This window comes from Limulus polyphemus, unplaced genomic scaffold, assembly GCF_000517525.1.
Source record: "Limulus polyphemus unplaced genomic scaffold, Limulus_polyphemus-2.1.2 Scaffold5046, whole genome shotgun sequence".
Lineage (NCBI taxonomy): Eukaryota > Metazoa > Arthropoda > Merostomata > Xiphosura > Limulidae > Limulus > Limulus polyphemus.
Window position 1 is genome coordinate 43,404 of NW_013670656.1, and position 8,084 is coordinate 51,487.

Below are 8,084 nucleotides of genomic sequence, written 5' to 3' on the forward strand. Positions count from 1 at the left end.
TGGAAAGCATGATGTGTTGGTGACTACACACATTGTCATTGGAAAGCATGATGTGTTGGTGACTATACACGTTCTTACTGGAAAGCATTGATGTGTTGGTGACTATAGACGTTCTTACTGGAAAGCATGATGTGTTGGTGACTATACACGTTCTTACTGGAAAGCTTGATGTGTTGGTAACTATACACGTTCTTACTGGAAAGCTTGATGTGTTGGTGACTACACACATTATCACTGGAAAGCATGATGTGTTGGTGACTATACACGTTGTCACTGGAAAGCTTGATGTGTTGGTGACTACACACGTTGTCACTGGAAAGCATGATGTGTTGGTGACTATACACGTTGTCACTGGAAAGCATGATGTGTTGGTGACTACACAGCCCAGAGAAGCAATGATCCACAGAACATGGTACATTACACTAATCCTCAGAGAAGCAATGATCCACAGAACATGGTACATTACACTAATCCTCAGAGAAGCAATAATCCACAGAACATGGTACATTACACTAATCCTCAGAGAAGCAATGATCCACAGAACATGGTACATTACACTAATCCTCAGAGAAGCAATGATCCACCAGAGCGTGGTACATTAAGCTAATCCTCAGAGAAGCAATGATCCACAGAACATGGTACATTACACTAATCCTCAGAGAAGCAATGATCCACCAGAACGTGGTACATTAAACTAATCCTCAGAGAAGCAATGATCCACCAGAACGTGGTACATTAAACTAATCCTCAGAGAAGCAATGATCCACCAGAACGTGGTGGATGGTGCACCAACCCATTTTACTTCCAGCGTCCACAACCGGTTAAATAATAATTTTCAATGACATTAGAGCTGGTTCTGTGGCTTGACCTGCACGACCTCCAAACCTAACACCATGTGTTTTAATCCCGTGTAGTTATATACGCCACTGACCTCCAGACCTAACACCATGTGTTTTAATCCTGTGTAGTTATATACGCCACGTAGCAAATGGCCCCAAATATACTTTTCACTCAAAAGGATGTGTGTGTGTGTTAGTTTTACAGATAGATCCCGTACTAATTATAAAATTAACCGATAACAGTCTATTTTTACACTGTGTAAACCACTTTCTAGAAGTATCCCATGTTTTTCACTTTTTGAAGCTATTTTATTAAACTTCCGAGATAAGAAACAAAGTTAAAAATTACCCGGATGAAAACTAAACATAAAATATTATTTAAAAGTAAATATATTGCGTAGCAGCATTCAGTGTATACTTTGAGAAAAAGTTTTTTTGTACCTGAGTGAAGCAGGAAAACTCTTTTGATTGTGTCCTTCAAACTTCAATTGGGGCTCTTGACTCGAATACCGATTTTCCTCGTTTGACAAGTTTTTTTTCCGTCTGGTTATTTTACTCCCATTTGTAATATCACTTTTGTTATTTCATTACTCGTGGCGACCAAAGTATTACTAGACATTTTATCCTCACTGGAAGAAATGAAAGTGCCCTCTGTAGTTAAAAAAGCTTAGTTCTTCTTAATTTTGTAATAATACACAAAACGTAGTACACTTTCCTGCTTCGTGATCTAGAGAACCAGAAAGTAGAAGTCCAGCAAGCTGTAAACAAGTACAATAAGAAACCGTGACAGAAAACCAGAAACGCCACAGGAGTCCCAATTTTATTGAGGTACGTCAAATAATTTCTAACATTTTGTAAAATCTTAGTCTGTCTCAAGGCTTTGTCGAAATTTTCTGTATTATTTTTTTATCCCAAACTCCGAATTACGTAAAACAAGAAATTAAAGAGAAACATTTAAACTTGGTCAGGTTCTCAATATTCTGCAATAATTATTTAGGTAAGGAATACTAAAGATATTTCATTATTCAATTTCCACTCTTTTTTACGAAATCACTTGAACGTGGGAATAAAAAGTTAGAGATACGTTTATCTACAAAATAAATCTATATATAATATAAATAAAAGAAAGATACGTGAATCTCAATCACTATCTGTCACCCATCTTTACTACAAAAATCAATACAACGTTGATATATTTCACTTCTCTTTCTTTTATGTTAGCAAGAGAGCGTAACATTGATTGTATTGACTTAAACAGAAATGGTCCTTAAGTAAAAACAAACAATGGAACCCTCTCTGTTGCTAACATAAAACAATCCATGAATATACTGCAGCCTACTCATCACGATTCAGCAAACATTCATGTTAACACAACATACATCAATAAAAAACAACATTCATTAAATACTTTCTTAGTTAACATAACATACCCTAACATAACATTCGTTAAATACTCTCTTCATTAACATACCCTATCATAACAACATTCATTAAATACTCTCTTAGTTAACATAGCATATCCTAACATAACAACAGTCATTAAATACTCCCTTCATTAACATAACATACCCTAACATAACATTCGTTAAATACTCTCTTAGTTAACATAACATACCCCATCATAACAACATTCATTAAATACTCTCTTAGTTAACATAACATACCCTAACATAACAACATTCATTAAATACTCTCTTAGTTAACATAACATATCCTAACATAACAACAGTCATTAAATACTCCCTTCATTAACATAGCCATATCCTAACATAACATTCGTTAAATACTCTCTTAGTTAACATAACACACCCTAACATAAGAAAATTCATTAAATACTTTCTTAGTTAACATAACATACCCCATCATAACAAAATTCATTAAATACTCTCTTAGTTAACATAACATACCCTAACATAACATTCGTTAAATACTCTCTTAGTTAACATAACATACCCTAACATAACAACATTCATTAAATAATTTCTTAGTTAACATTACATACCCTAACATAACATTCGTTAAATACTCTCTTCATTAACATAACAACATTCATTAAATACTTTCTTAGTTAACATAGCAACATTCATTAAATAATTTCTTAGTTAACATAACATACCCTAACATAACATTCGTTAAATACTCTCTTCATTAACATAACATACCCCATCATAACAACATTCATTAAATAATCTCTTAGTTAACATAACATACCCTAACATAACAACATTTATTAAATACTTTCTTCATTAACATAACATACCCTAACATAACAAAATTCAGTAGATACTTGCTTAGTTAACATAACATACACTAGCATAGCAACATTCATTAAATACTTTCTTCAGTAACATAACATACATATACCATTAATACAATAACATAATATAATTGAAAGAACATATTACACCGCGAAATAATTTAATTCGCAAACTACATGACACCAATCACATAACTTACAGAAAAAAGTACCGCTAACATAACACACAGCTACGCCACTAATATAACTTACAGAACACAGTATCGCTAACGTAACTCACAGCTACACCGCTAACATAATTTACAGAACACAGTATCGCTAACGTAACTCACAGCTACACCGCTAACATAATTTACAGAACACAAAACTACTAAAGTAACTCACAGCTACGCCATTAATGTAACTTACAGAACACAGTATCGCTAACGTAACCCACAGCTACGCCACTAATATAACTTACAGAACACACAGTATCGCTAACGTAACCCACAGCTACGCCACTAATATAACTTACAGAACACAGTATCATTAACGTAACCCACAGCTACGCCACTAATATAACTTACAGAACACAGTACCGCTAACATAACCCACATCTATGCAACTAATACAACTTACAGAACACAGTATCGCTAACGTAACCCACAGCTACGCCACTAATATAACTTAGAGAACACAGTACCGCTAACGTAACTCACACAATACGCTAATACCACTGACAGACTCCTCAGAACACGTTACCGCTAGTATAAATGATTGGCCCAACATCACTTGTGTGAAATGATAAGTATGAAATTTTAAAGGTGTTAGATTATTTATGTTCTTTTTTTAACCATGTTCAGAAATCGATTTACACTGATGTTAACCATGTTAACACTGATGATGTGATGTATTTATGATTCAAACACTAAACCGTGGAAAACAACTGAATCAGAATAACTTGTATCAGAGTTTGATAAAATAATAATTTTAAATGTGGGATGCTCAGCTTTGCCTCAGTTTATGTAAGGCAAGCTATACAGTATTCGTGGATATTATATTAATTTGTAGAAGATTGTTGGTGTTATATATTTTAGTTAAAACAAACTTGACATGTAAACCTGTTTCTATAGAGAATATAGGTAACCTACATAAATGCTATTATGCTGTACGATCATACTTAACACATATATATTTGAAACATTACAAACAATAATATGTAGTTTCTAAAGCCTTTCTTTAATCAAATATACAATGTTTCATGCTTCATTAACTCCCCTATTTTTCCTGATAATACATTACGGCTGGTTGCGAAGGGACGCGTAGTCGCGAACGGGTTAATACAAAACGCTTGGTCGTGAAAGGTTTTATATAAAACAACGAGTCATGAAAGTTGGGGATACAAAACCGAGTGGCGAAGGTGTTAACACAACGCATATGCGCGAAGGGTGGGCTTACGAAACGACTGTCCTGTAGGGGGTTCTTGTAACAGGAAAAAAAGAGCTATAACGAGTAAATAATCTATAACGAGTAAATAATCTATAACGAGTAAATAATCTATAATAAGTAAATAATCTATAACGAGTAAATAATCTATAACAAGTAAATAATCTATAACGAGTAAATAATATGTAATAAGTAAATAATCTATAACAAGTAAATAATCTATAACGAGTAAATAATCTATAATAAGTAAATAATCTATAACAAGTAAATAATCTTTAACAAGTAAATAATCTTTAACAAGTAAATAATCTATAACGAGTAAATAATCTATAACAAGTAAATAATCTATAACGAGTAAGTAATGTATAATAAGTAAATAATCTATAATGAGTAAATAATCTATAACGAGTAGATAATCTTTAACAAGTAAATAATCTATAATAAGTAAATAATCTATAACGAGTAGATAATCTTTAACAAGTAAATAATCTATAATAAGTAAATAATCTATAACAAGTATCTAATCTATAACGAGTAAATAATCTATAATAAGTAAATAATCTTTAACAAGTAAATAATCTATAACAAGTAAATAATCTATAATAAGTAAATAATCTATAATAAGTAAATAATCTATAACAAGTATCTAATCTATAATGAGTAAATAATCTTTAACCAGTCCATGTACTTCCAATACTACTAATCCAACCATACCAGCCCATGTACTTCCAATACTACTAATCCAACCATACCAGTCCATGTACTTGTAATACTAGTAATCCAAACATACCAGTCCATGTACTTGTAATACTGCTAGTCCATCCATACCAGTCCGTGTATTTGTAATACTGTTAGTCCATCCATACCAGTCCGTGCACTTCCAATACTACTAATCCAGCCATACCAGTCCGTGTACTTGTAATACTAGTAATCCAGCCAAACCAGTCCGTGTAATTTTAATACTAGTAATCCAGTCCCAGTCCGTGTACTTTTAATACTACTAATCCAGCCATACCAGTCCGTATCCTTTAAAACTTTAATCCAGCCATACCAGTCCGTATACTTGTAATACTACTAATCCAGCCATACCAGTCCGTATCCTTTAAAACCTTTAATACAGCCATACCAGTCCGTATACTTGTAATACTACTAATACAGCCATACCAGTCCGTATACTTGTAATACTACTAATCCAGCCACACCAGTCCGTATCCTTTAAAACCTTTAATACAGCCATACCAGTCCGTATACTTTTAATACTACTAATCCAGCCATACCAGTCCGTATCCTTTAAAACCTTTAATACAGCCATACCAGTCCGTATACTTTTAATACTGCTAATCCAGCCATACCAGTCCATGTAATTTTAATACCACTAATCCAACCCGTAAAAGTCCATATACTTTCAACATAATTATTCAACGTATAAGAGTCCGTAAATGTACTTGTAAAACGTATAATCGAACACCACAAAATGGTTGATGCAGAAAGAGTTCCCAAGTAAGTAAACACTACCCACCTTTTATGAAGGTTGTAACACTGACTCACTATCATTTTAACTATAAGCATGACACACATAAGCAAATCCCTACATGCGATTAACTAGAGCAACAGCGAGTGACGAAACTTTAATCAAATTTACTATAACCATGGCTGTAACTACCGTTTATAGAAGAGAAAAAACTGCTTTATAATAGCCAGCAGAAGTGGAGTTTGTTGGTTTGGTATATTCTACTAACGGTGGTTTCTTGAATGTATCTTTGTTTTGTTGCTTCTGTTTTTTATTAAACTGAAAGAAAACTAAGATAGGTAATAGTTAAAACGTTGGAATTTACAGTGGAAGATTTGAATATGGATGTAATCTGATGGAGTAGGAATCTTCCAAGACAGTGCAATCGGATGTAAAGCCTTTTTTGGTCATTATCTTTGAAATTGGCCTTGATGTCTCAACTGCCACCAGAAAATTTGGTGTTTGTGGCCCAACTATAGGCTGAAAAAGACACCCTCCGGTATGTGACACATCGGGTCGTAATAAAAGTCTGTCCTATGGCACTTTGGATCATTGTAAAAGGTTAATAATGTCTGGAGACGGCTTGAATGGGTAATGAATAAAAACTTTAATATAAGTCATAACCTTTGTCATCATCAGGTACCAACACCTTGTCGAAACATTGTACATTTGCTGTTATGTTAAACTTATATTAAAGTTTTTCTTCATTACCCGTTCAAGTCGTTTCCAAGCATTATTAGTCTCAAAGTGGGTTCCTCGTCATCGAAATTGTAAAAGGTTGTTCTCAGGCACATTGGGTCCAGATTTCTTCCATGGTTAAAAGTGGCATTACACGAGTCATTACACAAAAAGACGTATATATCCTATGTTTGTTGTTAAACATAAAACTACCCAATGGGATATATTTACTGCACCCCCCACGAACATCAAAACCTGGTTTTAGCAGTATGAGTTCTCAGATTTACTGCTGAGCCACTTGTGGGCCTTATAAAAAAAACAAGGTAAAAGAATCGCATGATATCAAAGTATTCCACTGATTACATTTGGTTCATGATAAGACAGGTAAAATATTCGATGTTTTATGTTATCGGTAAAAATGTTTTTACTATTTCAATTCGATATACTGTCACAATACCATTTACGTGAGAAAAAAAAACAGTCGACGTGATAAAAATATCAATTTAAATGAAACAGTTTAAATTTGAGTTCTCTTATTTCCTGATCATTTCTACACTAATAGATATAAGTTAAAGAAAAAACCTTCTTGTAGACGAGGTCGTTCAGCTCCAATAACGCAACTTTCTTAGAGAGAACAACGTCTTTCATGAGAGGATGTGCCATCAAATAATGTTTAAATACACAGAATTTTTAATCAGGCATTTGATAAATTTTCACAAGTTTTGGACAAGATGTTTTCAGCTGCGACTGCGCACAAATTTGACATTTTCCAAGAACTATCGGTGTTTCACTGTGTACCCAAGGAGATACTAACGTTCGCTGCACTAAAAGTGACTTCTGTAGACTCTTGTCTTTCTGATGTGTAGTTTTCATTGTTTAAAGTTAACATGTAGTGGATGAAGTTTACATAAATTCGTTCGATCTACCTCGACAGAAACTAATGGAATATTTCCTTCTTATTTCTCTTCTAAACCAGAAAAAAACAACGTATTTTCTTACAAACTGAAGGACATTCAGTAAAATGTGTACTCATGTGGCGCATTTATACAGCCGACTACTATTTGTTTAGTCTGTAGAGCATAGCGTTGTTTGGTTATTCTGTCAATAGAACATAGCGTAGTTTAGTTATTCTGTCTATAGAACATAGCGTAGTTTAGGGTTATTCTGTCTATAGAACATAGCTTAGTTTGAGTTGTTCTGTCTAGAGAACATAGCGTAGTTTAGGGTTATTCTGTCAATAGAACATAGCGTAGTTTAGTTATTCTGTCTATAGAACATAGCGTAGTTTAGGGTTATTCTGTCTGTAGAACATAGCGTAGTTTAAGGTTGTTCTGTCTAGAGAACATAGCGTAGTTTAGGGTTATTCTGTCTATAG

The 8,084-nt window shown here is 33.6% G+C and overlaps 1 protein-coding gene across 2 annotated transcripts in view; it reads left to right on the plus strand.

Annotated features, from left to right (window-relative positions):
* LOC106472050 (stearoyl-CoA desaturase 5-like) overlaps positions 1-8,084 on the plus strand; it is a 28,139-nt gene that overhangs the window by 3,275 nt on the left and 16,780 nt on the right. The window contains exon 2 of one of the 2 annotated variants that reach the window (XM_013932681.2): positions 1,571-1,667. The gene's annotated coding sequence lies outside the window, so the exon portion shown is untranslated. Of the gene's footprint in view, positions 1-1,445; positions 1,668-8,084 lie in introns of those variants that run through there. The other variant, XM_013932680.2, reaches the window with a different exon arrangement.